The sequence below is a fragment of the Tyto alba genome, unplaced genomic scaffold, assembly GCF_018691265.1.
Source record: "Tyto alba isolate M040663 unplaced genomic scaffold, T.alba_DEE_v4.0 Super-Scaffold_13, whole genome shotgun sequence".
NCBI classification, from domain to species: domain Eukaryota; kingdom Metazoa; phylum Chordata; class Aves; order Strigiformes; family Tytonidae; genus Tyto; species Tyto alba.
Window position 1 is genome coordinate 27,554,072 of NW_024881275.1, and position 18,064 is coordinate 27,572,135.

Here is an 18,064-nt window from a genome sequence, read left to right on the forward strand (position 1 = left end):
GATGATTTGTGCGTAGGTGGACATTTCAGATAGCATTGTGTTAAGAGCTGGTGTTAAAGGTTGACTCCTACAACTAATCTCAGTGCCAATACTGTAATTGTTTGTCAGAATATAACTATAGAAAGCTAATTTAATTTTACAAAGATTTAAGTTTATGTCATCCATTACTTACACTAAAACTGAGAGTCCAGGATGTCCTTAACAATTTCCTGATATTTCAATGTACTGTCATCTTTGTTCTTATCTGTGAGATGAAATGGTTAGGTAAAGCAGAATCCATGTGAAAAGAAAATGTAAATGGTTCAGATTGAAGTAAAGATACTAAATAAGAATATTTCATTAATTATTGTTACGATCAAGAAATAAATTTATAAAGATCTGAGTATCTATTTTTTACTTAGTTCGATCACACACAAACTGAGATAAAGGACAAACATTTATAAGTTTGCATCCAAAACAAGATGAATGCAGAGACATACACTCAAATGCACTTGAACTACATCCAAATTAACCTCAGATCAAAAGGAGGAGAAAATATCATAAAAGTTTTCTAAAAAAATATGTCCTTAGAAAAGAGGCAACCTCTACCTTTACAAATGATTTAACTTTCTAAATACTTCAGAAAAAAAAGAGAAGAAATATACCTACAAGATTATAGAGCACCATATTTTAACATCCTTTGAAATGAGGAAAAGTACAGCTCTGTAGCATTCCTGAAAGAGCATACAGCTCACGAAGAGTGTTTTGGTGCTTATGGGTATAAATAGGCACTTTCTGTATGTGTGCCTCCCTTCCAGTTTAATCAATTAGTTAGCAACTTGAATCACATCAGTCCTTTTGCATATCTGACATCACCTATTGAAAGATAAACCTAGGGGTTTTTTCAGTCTTATTTATTTTTTTCCAGGTTTCCAGGACACTGCCTGAAACCATCTAGTTGCCTCTCCCAGAAACCAGCAGCACGGGATTAATGAGGCACTTTTCCACCTCTAGTATATCCAAGAGAAGTTAATGAGAAAGAAAGATTAATTTTTTTTTCTCCTTTCTGTTTGAGGTAATTCTTAATCCTCTTTGAATCATTGGAAACCAGAAGATTTACAGAGAGCTGAGAATCTGATTTTCAAAGTCCACTCACAGGTCCTAGATATCTTGTTATCAGCATGACGGTGTTAAACCACACTGAATAAATAATTTCAAAAGACAGCACTACTATGTCCACTCAGACCCTAGCACTGAGAAAAAAGTACAATAAATTATGCCTCTGTGCATGAGGCAGTGTAGTACCCCACACATGCAGTCTCCTTCCTCAGGCATTAGTTCCTTCTCTAGTGTCAAGATTAAAAGACACGAGATCTTTCATAGCTTATGCACTCTGCATCTTCTGAAATAAATTAAGAATGCCAGTGGGTGTATTCAAAGTAATAAGCAAATAGGCAGTAGACAGAATCAGCTGGCCAAAGTGTAATTTTCAATTTAACACTAACACATATACATATACAAACAGAAGGATACAAAATTCAATTCACTGAAGGTGTCCCTGAAGGAAACCAATTTATTCGGAAAAACACATTTTAAATAGCTATTTGATGGATAAGATCTTTGACTAGATGAAGCAAATAATGGGATTAGAATTTTGTGTAAACCAAAATCCTGGATATGAATATCTCCAGGCTTTAGGGAAGTGCATACTGAGGTTGAAACTTCACAGCTATCTGTTTAGCAGGAGACCTGGATCCAGAAGTCTGGGAAAGGCTGTTGTGTCTCACACTGAGATAGGATTTTTGGGGCTTCCACTTTTCCCACTTACCATGGAACTCTCATCAAACCAGAAAGTGGATCAGTAACTGCAGAGAAAGCAACTGTTATTTCCAAGTATTAACAATCTGCTAGATATAACAACCAATAAATAGGAATTAACATAAAATAAATCCAATTTTTGCAGAACTTTTTGTCTCCTTAACCAAATAGAAAGTCTTTGTTTTTTTCCAATATTAAAAGCTATAGAAAATTGTAAATTGGGTATTGGCCTATAAACTGTGGAATAAACACCAGCTTGCAGTCTACTGAAGTTGTGAGGGTCAGGAAGGAGCCTTCCCCTTCCTTTTCCCTGTCAACCCATTACAGGTGATGTTATCCTTTCCAGACTGTGAAAGACTCTGTTCTCCTTCAGCTATCTTGATGGGGCTGGGGAGAGCAAATCACCCACTCCAAAGTCTGCTCTTCAACCATCTGGGCACACCTCAATAGTGAGTCATGGGCAATATGAGCACAGCTTTTTATTCCCTGGTGTGTCCAGAGGACATCAAAAAGCAGCTGGTACAACACTGAACTTGAGCTGTAAATCGGCTGAGAGCAAAGAGAGATAAACTTAGATGTGGTATTCCTAAGTGTTTTTTTTCATGGTTCTTGTCACCTGGGACATGGAGAAAGCAAGTTTGCACTGGGCAATGAGATACTGCATGACAGGCCTAATAAAAGGAGGACGAACAAGTTTGGAAGCCTTATTCTTGTTTTTCTCCCCTCATAGGACAGGTCAGGATGTTATTCTATCCTAAGCAACACTTTGAGAAGCACTTGCTTCCTGGTACTACAACACAAGCAATGTCTTCAAAGGAGGAATTTCTCTCATTTCTCTCAGGCCTAGCATGACTTTGCACTGTTACAAAGCTGGACAAAGAACTGTGGACATCATCTGTCCTTGGGCAAGAACTGGACAAAAAGTTTTACATCCTTGAAAAAGACTTCCAGACTTACTTCCAAATTGGAAGTGTATGTAACATATCAAAGCAGCCAAAGGGAGCTCTCCTCCAAAACTCCGCTGATTGCAACAATATATCTTAGTGTTCAAGCCATTTTCAGACAGCTCAGTTGAAGAGTTCAATGGTTACTGTCCTGGATTTCTAGAGGAAACTGCCACATCATTCTTCATATGAGGAGAGGCTGAGAGAGCTGATATTGTTCTCACTTTATAGAAGAGAAGGCTTAGGGGAATCTTATCAACACATGCAAACACCTGATGAAAGGGAATGAGGAAGATGAAGCCAGGCTCTTTTCAGTGGTGCCCAGTGACAGGACAAGAGGCAATAGACAAAGATGGAAACACAGGATATTCCCTCTGAACATCAAGGATTGCTTTTTCACTGTGAGGGTGGTCAAACACAGGACCAGATTGCCCAAAGATGCTGTGGAGTCTCCGTCTATAGAGATATACAGAACATGACTGGATACAGTCCTGAGCAACCTGGTCTTGCTGAATCTCCTTGAGCAGGGCAGTGGGAACAGCTGATCTCAAGATGTCCTTGCCAACTTAAATGGCTCTGTAACTGGGTGATGCACCAACTTCAAAGTGGTGATGCAGTCCATCTCAAATACATCAGAAATGCTGGGCTTGTTCTATGCAACTAACTGTGTGAGTAAATTCTGGATATCTCAGATTTATTCCTTTTCCACATGTCAATATGCATTCTCAATAAGCTGCATTAAATACATGTGTTCTTGGACAATATGGACCTGCAGTATAAATCTAGGACATTCAGAATCAGTTAGTCTCCTAGGACTTCATTTTCTTTTGGTAACTGGCTGATGTCAATAAACATATTGAGCTTGTCATTTTCTTTAGGAAACAAAATTTTCCATATTTTGCTGAAAACTTGGAAGAAAAGTCTCACTTAGCTTGACAGCAAGTGATCTGGCCAAGGAAGATCTCTTTAGCATAAAAAATCCTGAAAATGTAAGCTATTTTGTATGCTTACATTGTTCATCATGGTTCAGCTGTCCAATAATTAAAAATTTTGGCTGTGCAATAGGGCTTTAGGGTTCTTACTGTACTACAGTTTTTAAAGCACAGAAGTAGATTCTATCATGGGGAAAAAAAAAATAAGAATTAAAAAAAGGCAGAAAAAAAAAAAAGCCACATTACTTTAAATGTGTAAAGACAACTCACATATACACCGTTACTGAGACTATTTAATTTCATTGTCTTTTCTACCATGCTTACGGCATTTTGATTATGGAACAGTGTACAACCAAATGTTAAATGTCTGATCACTGTCAGGAGTAAAAAAAAAAAAAAAAAAAAAAAGAAGTATTTGTATGCACTGCCTGGCAATTACATTGGTAATGGCAGTCTCTGCTTACCCGTCCTCTTTTTTATCTCTGCACAGAGAGGACAGTTAATTCTGCACCTTGTAAAAACTTACCTATGCATAAAGAAGTCATGAACTGTCTACAGTCAAATGAATATTTTACTTTTTAGATGTGATTTATACTAAGTCAGTGCTGATTGGCTGCAGCAAAGGAAGTTCTACAGTTCTTGAAAATTCAAAAATAGTCTTTTTCCCACTTGTAAGAATATATCTGGACCAATTGTTTATGTATAAATTATAGTAAAACATGAGAATAAAACCATAAATTATGCTTGTGGGTTACCAGTTCCTAAAGTATGTTTTGTTACGATGTATAAAGTGAAATTACAAACTACATCCCAAATTACACCTGTATCATTTATGAAACATATGTATTTACATATAACACACTCATACCAATTTACTTTGCTTAGCAACTGAATTCCTAGTTAGATGAAACTTCTAATTCCGTGTACATTATCTTTTTAGTGATAAATCTATATGATACGAAAGGAATCTCTAAGATCCATATCACAAAAATGTCATTACATTAGTGAATTGTGAATAAAACATGTTAGATTCATTGTTAGATGGTTTATACGATTTCTTCTGTAGAACAGCACCCCACAGCAGAAATTTGTCTTCACAGTGGTAAACACTGACTGAAAATAAATAGAGCTGTAATAACCTTTGGTCACTTTTGAATAACATACACTTTTATAGCCTTACAGGAATATATTTCTGGACTGAGCTTCAGCTATGTTATTCTCCTTCCCCTTCTTGACCAAATGCTAGGAATACAGTTTACTGGAAATGATGGTTCAGCAACAAATGGAAGCTTTGAGGGACTTACAGCTTTTAAACCTTGGAGGTGAAGGGATAGCTAGCAAATATTACTGTTTGAGACCTGCTAAAAAGTGAGACCTTTAAAAATATTAAAATACATGGCTTTGCATGTATACATGGTACTTCAAAAAGAGATAGAGCAAGCAGTGTCCACCTCAGTAATCTTGTATTTAAGATATGGAAGGACAAGGCATATGGAAGGTGTTGGACAATGGGTTTTGACTTGAGTGTACAAGAAGGAGTAAGAAAGGCTAACAGAGTGAACAGATCATTCAGTGAAACATTTTGGAGAAAGCACAGGATTATTTTTCAAAATTCAGCTCAGACTGTGAACTCCCATAGTCAGGCATTGAAAATCTAAGCCAATTAAAAAAGAAACCCAAGTTTTCATGGAGAAAAGGATGACACAAAGAAGAAATCACAAAAATTTCTGTTGCTCTCTTTACATATTACTTCTCTCATTTACATAGATTAATGAATAAAGAGCTATTTCTATTGTGAGACATGTAAGTTGGAACAAGAATGGTTATCTTTCAGTTATGCTAGATAGTTATATGAACAGTACTGTACAGGATGAAAATTCCTGGGAGTTAAATGATAGGAAATCTTCCGTGGTTGGAGTTTTCAGAAGACAGTATAAGAATAACAAGGAGCAAAAATTCCCAGATGTAATGGTGCATGTTTACAGTGGTAAAAATAAAAGTCTATCTCTCTTGGACAGATCAATACTTGGGGAACAAGAGAAGATACGCTAACAGCTCCATAAAAAGAGTGTACCTTATCAGAATGGATATTGTCAAAACCAGTAAATCGTTTTCATTCATGAGACAACATGAAGACAATTACTTTCAAGAAAATCATAGAGGAATATGTGTTGGATATTTTGTCTAGAATATCCATAAATGAGAGTATCAGATACTTTAAAAAATCATTGAGTTTGTTTCTTTTATTTATTTTTTTATTATTTTTTAATTGCTATATATTATTAAATTCTTATAAGACAAGATATGGGGAGTACTTTCATCTTAATGTGATATAATTTAATATAATTTAAGATTAAAAAATATTTATTTCATGTTGTTTAAATCATGTTTATGTCCCTAAATAATAGTGTTTGGCAAATGTTGAGTTCTTAATGATCACCATGTCATGATTAGAGTATGAGCTAAGTGCCGCCTAGAGATGTGGACTCTGCAGTATTAAACATTGCCCTACCTAACTCATTACATCCTATTAGAGCAACATCTACCAACCTGAATTTGCACAAGCGGAGAGAGAGCTCAGCACCTTACAATGGCATCCACCATAAGCAGAGTGATGCGTCAGGTGATCAGAGGGACAGCTGGCAGGAGGGGCCATCCAGTCTTCATCAAATCCCCTAGAGATGATCATGTATGTCAAGGTAAAACCTGGGCACATCACATCTGCCAGCACATCCTAAACTGCTGAAGAAATTAGAAATAGAAAACTGATACTCTCTAAGACCTCCTATTACCTCCAGATTTCTTCATAGGATGGCTGAGGAGAGGTTTGTGGGTCAGACCTTTTGACTGACAAACTTAATGGGAGTATTAAGGAGGAGTTTAGTATCTGAAGCATTTTGTAAATGAAGCCCTGCGTACGTGAGGAATGAGAGGTGTTAAAGTTTTTATGTAATCTGGAAGAAAATCCTTAAAGTGAAAAATACCTGCTTAAAAATTCAGTGAAATTTATTCAATACAAATAATGAGTTTTCAGAGGTAGGCACATTATGCTTAAGTACATTAAATTTTAATAGTGTAACTTACATGACTTTTTTCTTATCATGAGCTGGAATTTTAACCTTACATCTGAGTGCTACAACCTATATGTACTTTTTTCAGTCCCCTGTGGAAATAGAGGTCTAAGTGTCAAGCTATTTTAGGGTACTTTAAAGTGGATAGTGATTTGCATACAGCATCTCCACACAATCACAGAATAACACTTTTTGGTTTTTATGGCAAGAATAGAGTTCTTGGGTACAATGTTTAGTTCTAGCTAGAGCCTTTGTCTTGAGGGCCAGTTAATCTTGTATTCTTTCCTGCCCTAGTATAATTTTAAGGTTGTCATAAGAAGGATAAATTCCATGACATTTTCTGTTCTTATAACAATCTTCATATTGTTATAAGAATGGATTAATTCTGTTCCATTTTCTGTCCTCATTAGAGTCTGTTATGAGAATGGATTAATTTTATGACATTTTCTTCTCTCATGATAATCTTTTTTATGGGAATGAGAATATATAATGAGAATGAGAACATATCAAGCATTAAAGGTCTGTGAGAACTCATAGCAAAGACTAAAAAGAACAGAAAATGACACCCAATCCATTTTTGTGGCAATCTTAAGACTGTAAAGAGAACTCAGAGAAAAATTATATTAATCCATTCATAAAACAAATATTGTTGGGAAAATGGGAATTGGAACAAAATTAATCAATTTTTATGACAATATGGACGTTGTATCTAACCATATGGTATGGTTTTGAAAGTATAGTGCAGTAATGGAAAAAGACACAGTAAGACTGTCCAAATGGTCCTATACAAGAACATATTACTTTCAAGATTTTGGTAGATAAAGCCAGTGTACTCTGAGTCATAATTGCACGGTATACTACCCAGATGTCATAAATGGAAAACAGGACCACAGAGAGCTTCAGTGGAAATCCTCCCATAGACTTCAACACAGCCAGGAATTAATATCAAATCCTGTTTTTCATATTCTTCCAGAAAAAAAAAGAGCCTTTCTTGTGTGAATACTACAGCAGTTCTTCCTCATGATCTAAAAAAATAAAACAAATATAACAAAAATCTGTCTTAAAAAAAACTTAAAAACTGTGTTTCCAAAAGCCAAAGCTAGCTCTGCTTACCATCTTAGTACTTATTTACATGCAACAACTGATACAGAAATAAAACCAGTAGAATCAAGGGGGGTTTTATCCCAATAATTTAAAACTACATACTACTACCAGCACGTTCAGGATTTTGGACTAGATATACTAGTAGAACTGAATGAGATGAGCTGCATAAAACAAGTGAAGACTTGGAATCACTGGAGATGCAAAAATTAAAAAATTAAATTTAATTGTAATGACTGCATAAACACCTTGCATCAAATGGAAAGTAAGTAATGGGTATGAAATTTGGCAGATTTCTAAAATCTGCTAAAAGCCAGCTCTCCAATGGTATCTGATGTCAGACATAGAATAGACAGAGAGGTATGAAGCAGATGGAACCTAAAGAGCAATAAAAAACAAGGAAAAGAGAAAGCAGTTTATTTTCAGTTTAGAATGTCTGTGTTGCATTCATACATATATATGGCTGAGAAAAAAAAAAAAAAAAGGTTAATACAAAAACTCAAATATCATGCCAATAGTAACATTCCAATACTGTTGTTAGCTGGGATTTCAGTTCTAATCAGTAAGAATGGTTGGTGGTGTTACTTCAAATTCAACATATATACCTATATCTGATATTTGATCACAGCTTCTGTTCTGGTATGTCCTCAGGAAATTTCATTCCTGCATCTCCTGTATCTTCTGTTAAAGATTAGCCACCTCCTGAAATAGAAAACCTACCAGAAGAGTTGTCAGCCAGCCTATGTAAGTTTTAAGACCAGCACACCTGACAGTTGTTTCACAGCCTTAAAGTTTGGAGTCTGTGTTTTACTGAAACTGTAATCAATGACATTTTCAAATACAAAGAAGAGCAACAGAAATAGTAAAAAATCAACTTACCATAAAACCAGTTGTGAGCAAACCAGTACACAAGCAGGAAAAATCAGTCAGAAGTGGTGGAAGAAACTATGTAAGGAAGAATAAATAACTCATTCAAAGACAGATATTCAATAACTGTTCATAAAAAAAAACACAGAGAGAGAAACATTCCTTCAGCTGAACAGTAATGAACCTTCACATGCTTGCTGCACAACTTGTAGAAGTTTAAATTACTTTCTGTTTTTACACAATAATTTGAAACCTATTCTCCTTCTCCATCCTACAAAATTTGTAACAAAATGACCACAGGGCATAGGATCATCCTGAACTTAAATTATGACAGTGGTAGTTAACAGCATATATGTTGGTAGATATGAAAATATGTGTGGAGAATAATACCTTTAATTACTATTTATCCTTTTTCATAAGTTAGTAGGAAATTTCCTAGGACCTTTTTAATTAATAAAGTTACAGGATGAGTTCATGACATATGTCAATATTTTTTATTAGGAGGAAGTTTTTACTGGAGATGTTTACTCTGTTTATGTTACCCTACAAAGAGAAAAACAATAATTTTTTACATAAGATATCCAAATCAAGTTCTTTTGGATGTTCTGTTCTTTGCATTAATGTAAGAATTTCAGGTCATATTCTCAAATATATTTAAACATCTATGCCCCCCAGCTTCCAGGGTGAATTGGGTACTCAAATGTCTGTGACTTTCAATATTGTTAGATATGCCTCATTTAAAGGCTGAATTCTAATCCTTCAATATTATAAAAAATGTCATAGCACCACTTACAGATGTTCCTAAGAAACTCTTTGTTTTCTACCTCAAAGTTAATAATAGCAACATTTAATTAACAATAACATAATACAGAAGTCTAAGCACTTTCAAACAGTTAAACTCTGAGCCTTGCACTTTCTCATGGCATATCACCATGACTGTTGTTAGATGGGTTCCACCTCTGTTGTCTTGGTGAGACATCTCTGAGCAAACAATACCCCACTATCCTTTCTTCCTCCACTTCTGAGTACATAAAGGTCCTTTGTTTCTCCACAGCATGCATACAACTTCGTGTATCTTCAAGTAAATGCCATCTATGAGCTGTGTTGTCCTCAATGGAGCTATATGGGAGACGTGAGAGCCTTACTTATGTATCTAATTAGCATTCATGTTTCTAAAAGTTTTGAAAGAAAACGTATTAGCTCAGTATTTAGAATCACTAACTCCTAGTCTCTCATATTCAATGTGCATGTCACAGTAGCATATTATAGTAGATTAACATAATTTTTTCTTAACTTTTACCTTGCCAAGTAATCTTCATGTTCGCAGTTGTTCCTTGAAGCAAAATTGATGACCTCAGTCCTGTTTAATCTTAAAGTATATCTTGTTGTATTATTATCAGAGATATATTCTTTTCTTTATTTTATTTTCTTCCTATGAAACAACTCAAGAGCCTAAAACAACAGAAACAGCTGCATGAAAAAATTAAGTTTCTCAATGAGATATGGAAAGTATACATTGTTTTGTAATGACACTATTAAGAACTCTGCTGATAGACAACATAACAAAGAGTAAAAGCTGGCAGCTGCTATTTCACCAATTATTTCATCAATAATTTCTTCATTACATTTAGCAGTAAATGTTTCACCTTTATACACTTATGTAGATACATTGTGTTTACAGTTAAATAATGTTTTTCATTAATTTTCTTCAAGAATGATGAACAATTGTATTAGTACTCAGTTCTTCTATTCATACAGTGATTTCCAAAAGGAAAAGGAACAACAACAACAAAGCACTCTATTTTTCTAGCAACTACCTGCTTGAAGGCATTGTAATTCTAAGGCCAATGCTTGAACAACATACAAGCTGATTTAATCATATTTTTATGCAATTGAAAGCTTCCTTAATTTTCTCAAGCTTTTTCTCCATTATTTTAACATCCTTTCCTTTCAATTAATGTATCAGACCAAATTTTTGACATATACATGACTCAATATTTTATATTTTTCTCTCCATAATGCCATAACAATATGTCAAATATGTAATTTTCTCAAAATTTTTTATTCACAGTCCTTTATAATTTATGAGTTCAACACTGTTAGCTAAAATCTGACTTAGTTTTCACTTGACTTCTTTTGGGCAGAGGGGAGATCTTCAATTTGTAACATCACTTATTTCAACATCACATTTCTTCATGCACATATATTAAATGAAATTTTAGAAAAAATCCTTCGTATTCCTTGGGATTTCTGAGCTGAATTCACACTGTGCCACGCTGTTATCATATGAAGAAACATTCTGACTGCTGTGCAAATTCAGTTTAATGTCACATGGAAGCTCATGCAAAGTGATGCTGTCTGCTGCTCTTCCTCTTCCCCCACTCCCTTCTCAAAAAAAAAAAAATAAAAAAAATTAGATGCTACATTTTTACATTTTTTTACAGGAGTATTTGCAGTTTGATGCTTCCTTGTTTCACTGACTCTTGTTTTGATTGTTAACCTTTCTGTCTTAAATTTATTTTCCAGGGTTTTTAATTCTCTCTAATATTCAGAGGCTTGTCAACATGCATCAAGTTTCCATGGGGAGTAAGATTCTCATTTGCTGGGCAAATTTCCATAATATTTATAAGGCTTTTTTCTGCATCACTTTCGCTCTTTGAATCTTTTGCTCTAGACTTATTATCAAGGCTTGAAAAAATGTAAAATTGTCTTTGGGGCTCAGATAATCAAAAACTCTTGTACATTCCTCTCCCTCCTCCCTTAATAAAATTCTAATGGCAAATAATTTCTTCTTCCACATAAGTCAGTTCTTCTCACATAAATGTACTATGGATTCATAGTTATCTTCCTCTTCTTAAATTTAATTTAAATTATTAAAAACATTTATAGCTTCAGCACTAGTTGCAGTTAAATGTAAGCCTGTTGATATATTTTTATTAGTGCCCATTGTTTTTAAAAACAGAAAAAACACCATTTTTATAGTTATTATTTATCTACCACTTCTTCAAGGCTACTCAGCTCTAGACAGCTTTAATTGACCTGTTCTTTCATTTAAGGTATTCTCTGAACACTGACCCCAGAGAACACAGTGCAGAAGATGCTCAAAGCAGAAAAGAGAGTTCAGTGTCTAAGTTCCTGGTGATAGGCATTGTACAGACTCCATAATGTCACAGCCAGTCTTAAATAGTTCCTGTAATTTCAGAGTTAATGATACAAGGTCCCTTTTATCTTTGGGATAATTGACTTTTTTTCCTACAAAACCAGATCCTTTTAGTGATCCTTCCTGTTTGGGTGGTTTCTCTCCCTAGTCAGCTGGCCAGTGATGCCAGTACATTTCTTAACAAAATCATGAATGTGGCTTCAAATTTAAGGAGCACTAGTTCATCTGTAATGCATACATGTAACCAAACATGGGCCATCCTGCTGCAAGGAAAGGACAGCCACACCACTACTTGTGGAGCAACAAAATGAATGTTGGTACAGCTGCTCCATGTTTTCCAAATTTTATTAGATAACCTGATGTGTGTAAGTTCACCATTTTAAATAAAGCAAGAAATAAACATTTTCTCTTTCAATCTTCTCCTCTTCCTGTAGAGGACATAAAAACAGTAACTAGTTTTACAAGACATATAAGCATGCACAAATGTAATCAATGCGAATTTAGGTCTTTAAAATTTGCAAGTCATGGATATGTCTGTCCTGTCTTGGGAAAAGGTCACTAGCAATAGAATGTGAAAATTAATAGGGAATGCAGGTATTATTTTCATAACACCAGACACTATATCAGGCATAGCTCAAATGAGTACGATAACAATGTCTTTGAAATGCGCCTACCATCTACTGAGTTCAGACACATAAATATTTCCTAATCTCTAAAAGACTTAACACTATATGTAAATATTACAATGTATTATTCCTTCTATTTTTACATGCTCTTCTACTATGGCAAAATGTTATTAATAAAAACAATTGAAAATACATTTTTATTCTTGGTATTTGCACTATGAACGGAAGAAAACATATTGAGCCATCTCTTTATTGTCTTTTGGGGGGCAGTGTTTGTGGAGTTTTTAAGGTTGCTATAAACACTGCATATTGACAATACAATCCTGGTTGAAAATTTATTTTCAATTTAAAATGGCAAAAGAGATCATTTAAAATAAGAATCACATTAAGACCCCACCAAGAATAAATTTCATTTAAATCTGAACATTTGTGAAGTTTTAATTGTTTTCATTTAACTTACTTATCCTCTGTCTGCTTATCAATTTTCCTTCTCTTCCAAATGCCAATCCTAGCTAATAAAAGGAATATTGTCACTTGGAAAATTTTTTTACAGTTATAGTTTCTGGTTTCTCCTTCATGTTTGAGAGGAGTCCCTCCAAATATTTGTAAAATCACTCCGTCTTTTTTGTTATATTACCTCTTTTAAGCACAAACTAGTAGAATGTTGAAATTTATGTTTCACAGAATTGTGGGATTTTTTAAATGAAATGCATAGGTAGAGGGTAAATCTTCTGAATTTCAATACAGATAACCAAAGAATATGAAAACCCTTGTCCCTGTTTCATGGAGGTGCTGCTGTATTACACTTGCAACTTGATCCTCTTCACTGCTTGTATGAGTTAAGTTGTTCAGTCAGCTGTTTCTGTGTCTCCTGTGTCTCAGCCAAGTGTAGTCACTGTTCCTGGTGCTCTGGAAGTACTTTTGTCTTAATTCTTCCCTTCAATTAAATACTTGCTGTTTAGACCCTGGAAAACTGTATATCAACTTCCTTAAGTGCCTCCCTAACCTTAGCTGCTTACAGATATGTTTACAGGCTTCTATTGATGCTTGGCTTCTTTTTGTCCATTTCAAATCTGATTTAGCTCTCTAAGTGACCTAAAGTCCTGCTGACATTTTCATCTAGACTGATTTCCTCTTATGACAGCATTTTTCTTTTTAAGACTTGGATTCAACATGGCAGCATGAATCCAGATGAATTGGTAAGATACATTGTTAACCTCATAGAGAACATATGCATATGCTTTTTCCCCTGTAATGTTTATTAGTTTTTATATTGTTATATTAAATGCCCACCTTATTTATAAGGTACTCCTGAAAGACCATTAATAATCATTATATGAGAATATTATAGTTTTCACTTGTCTGTCTCCATTCCAGTTTACTTACATGTGAGAGAGCTAGATTGCCATAGAAGAAAAGCAAACCCTCCTAAATAAAGTGTGCATTACTTCTGCCATGCCTCTCATGATGTACACAGAGACCAGTCACCTCTGTGAAGAGACTACTGGTATGTGAAAACAGGCTAGCTGCTGAGATGCAATCTCACAACTTTCTTGCTGGCTTCTCCAAGGTTATTCATCAATTGCTTCAAAAAGCAGGGTTTCCAGCTAAAGGTGAGCAAGAAAAGAAGAAAAGGCTGTCTGGCAAGGTGAGCAGGAGCTAGGCCAACAGGAAGATGTTGACCTTGTTTTAAGAGGCAGCACAAGAATGAATTGATTTAATAGTAGGGATCTACAATGTTGGACCAAACTTCTGACATGGACTTACTAACAAATTTAACTCCAGCAAGGTTTGATATAAGACCTAGATCACACAGCAAAAAAATGGAGTTTCTAACTCATGATGGAAATAAGAGCAGAAAATAGAAGTTACAGTGTGATCCTTGGATTTTCCACTATGTTCCAAAACCTAAGAACACTATGTGTCTACTTTTTTCCATCCAAAAATATCCCAAGTTTTATGTTGCACTACAAAAAAAAAAAAAAAAAAAAAAAAAAAAAAAAAAAGAGAGACAGAAAGAAAAATAAGCAGTATTTTCTCAGGCTTTATTACTTTTTCAATAGCAACTTTAGTTTTCTTATTAGTATGTTCAATTTTCCACTATGGACTTAGCAATATATGATGCATTCTGAAATGTATTTTATGCAAGTAATAACTTCATTTGTGTTAAGGACGCAGCACTTCTATAGATCCTGCCTATAGTTCCTTCACTATTTTTTGATCCCTTTATTCAAAGTTTTATAGAAATTTAAAGAGAGTTAGTGCAGATTTTCTAAAAATGGTTTATGTAGGTAATAGAAGAGCTTATTTTAAAATGATAAAAAGAAAAATATGTGTACTTATTTGTAATTTAGCAATAATGTCCTTTAATAAAGTTGCATTCCAGATTTTTCTTCAGTCAAAAAGGCAAAGTCAAACAGTTGAGAATGCTGAATCATATACAGCAGTTTTAAAGATTAAAAATATAATCTCTCAGGAGGGAATGATTTGAGACTACAAAGCTCAGTTGTGGGAAGGTTTAACACAGGTGAAAAGTCAAGTGCTAGATCCACAAACTCATCTTGTCTTTTACAACATGTAACATGGGTGGACAACTGGAAATCCACAGAAATTACTGTTCATCCTTTACATAGCAGAATGGATGTGGTGGGTTTTTTTACCTCATTTGTTGTACACTGTATAATGTTCAAAAACTTGGGGGGGTGGGGGTAGGAAATAGAGGGAACAACACACACACACTGAATTGAAAGTGAAGAGGAATAATAGTTGTATCTTCTGCAGACAACTGTAAAAAAAAAGAATTCTGTGCTTTCCCACCAGACCTTGTCATTAGTACACAGAGGGCTGTTTACACAATGCTGAGCAGCTATATTTTACACCATGGTTCTGAATCAGCATTCTCACACCTACAGATTTATCAGAATAAGTTTTTCAATCTAAATAGTCAATTATCTTGTTTACATAATAGGCATTCAAATTCTTGTATTTTTACTGTTTTCAAAGGAGGTTAAGAAAATTTCAATATTATACTCTTACTGCCTACAGCAATTTAAAAGATTTAACATGTGGAGTTTTTTCTTCTTTTTCTCTTCTCTGCCTTTCTGAAGGAGATAGCAATCATTTATCTCAGCAAGATATTTTTCTTGAAGAACAGTAAGCAGATAGAGTTGACACCAGTGGTCGTTTAAGCTGATACAACCTATTTGTCAATAGCAAGACAGGGCAGGAAGTGATACAGATTCCATTTAATTTTATTACAGCCCAGGAATTTTTATCCTCCTAATATACCAGTGGTATTTTTTTTGCATTTATATCATAAAAATCCCTTGTCAATTGACTTTCTTAGGGACAAATAAGATACTGTGTCTTCCTCCTCCAACCAAAGGTAAAGATAAATCTGTATAGGAGTGCAGGTGGCAAGCAAGAAAAGTCCGAGCTATTATTTACTCACCACTTGACAAAGAGAGAAACTGGAACATTCCTTAACATTCTTTTAATCATGAAAGGTCACAGATGCTCAATCACGCTGAGTAGACCTATTTACAGAAAAACCTTTTAGGTCTCAGAACTCATCCAACAGAGATCCTTCAGTATCTCCAAATAAAAGGCAGAGGTATCTATTACAGCACAGTTTTCTCTGTTTGAGGGAAGAGTGTTTACACCTTTCCAATCTATATTAATGTCTCTAGTGCAGAACTAGGTAGGAGATAAATGAGAGTTCATTTTGCATCTTTGTTTTTCTACAGTACCTAGATCTATATCATGCAAGGGGTTTTCTGTCAGCTGCAGCTGAAATTGGTGTTCAGTGCAGACGTTATGTGCTGCTCATCCAAAAGTAGTTCAAAAAGCTAGCAGACACAATAGAGATGTTGAAATAAAGTGTCTTTATACTTGTTCTCCACATGTAAGAGTAATTGCAGTGCTTATTGAAGACAAATATATTCAGGCAATTTGATCAGTAAACTACAGTATGAGTTCCTGGATTGTGACTACCAAAAGTCTGTCAGAAGAAGAAAGAATAAATAAAGTTTCCAAATAGAACTGGTAAATAAATGTGAATTATACGCACCTGGCAAGTCTCCAACTCATAAAAGCAGACTACCTGATAAAATCAGACCACATCAGATTCATTTCACCCAAGTGCAGAGCAGTAAGTGAGTAAAAGTTGTTGTGAATTTGACATGTGTTCTTATGGACCTCTGCAAATCATGACTAACTCATGTCTTGTGTCTTCTAGCTCTCATATCTAAATATCCCCTGATATACCATACTTGCACCCATCCAATGACAGCTTCTGGCAAAAGCAGTGAAACTAATGCAGTGATACCCTCTCTTGTAGACCACAGAGAATCAGAGAATACAATAGTAGCTCCAGAACACATTTGCACCCCTTTTATCGTGGAGCTTTCCTCAGGGCTTTGTAAGTGATATCCAGCTGCCTTGAAAGAGTCATAACATCTTTGAACTCACTGTTTTTTCTTTTCTCCTTGTCTTAGATTACAATTTCTCCAGGAATTACAAGAAAAATCTGATTTTTAGCTGATTGAAATTGACAGCTTCTCCTAAGCAGAACAGCTTATCTCATTCCCTAGGAAGACATGCCAATGTTCTCTCTTTAGGTCAGCATCTACAAATCAGTGGTAAGAGTCTTTTGCTTTGCAACACGACTGATATAGAAACCCATTAATCCCTATACCCAGTTTTAATATAAAGAATTGGATTTGTCTTTCAGAAAAAAAAAAAAAAATCAGTATATGGAAGGGAAGCCTGAACTAAGTGGCAAATCACAGATAAATCAGCTATGCCCTGTATTAATTTTCTTCCCCTCGTATTATTATTTTCCATATAATTATTTGTTTTAAAACTAAATTAAAAAAAAAAAAAAAACTCAAAAAAATGCTTGTTCATTGAAAACAGATTATTTATCCCTTAAATGCATGTTCAAAATACTGCAATAAACCCTATATTCTGACATCCACTTTGAAGAAACATTTCCATACTATGGAGATAACATTTGCATCATGTAATGAAAGGAATGGGATAACAATTACTTATTATTTACTGAACAAATAAGTAAATTGAGCTGGAAAATCCACATAAATAGCAAGTGTGGAAGTTAGATCTTCCCATAGGAACTTAACCCAAGCATCAGTCCTTTTCTTTGAAAAAGAAACCAATCATTTTTATTTTAATAAGTCTGGATTGTGAGTTGGAACTAAATTACTTTCCCCCCTCCAGAGTACTAGCTTTCTTTGACTTACTGGCCCCAGAAACAAATCATAAAATTATGAAGCCTCCATTTATATAGATGAGAGATGAAAGATGAACAGTAAATGCATGAGCTTAAGATATTTTCTTTAGTTTTGACCTGTTCTGCAAAGTAAAACCAGTACAAATGGGGCAGAAATAGTGACTATATTCAAATACTCTATTTGTTCCAAAAATCCAGTGGAAAATGCTTTTCAGAAATTTATATGAATGAATGTCATATGTGACTGCAAAGGGACAGGATTTAGTTTTAGCCTGAATAATCCCTTTTTAAAGACAATTTACAGAATTTGATTGT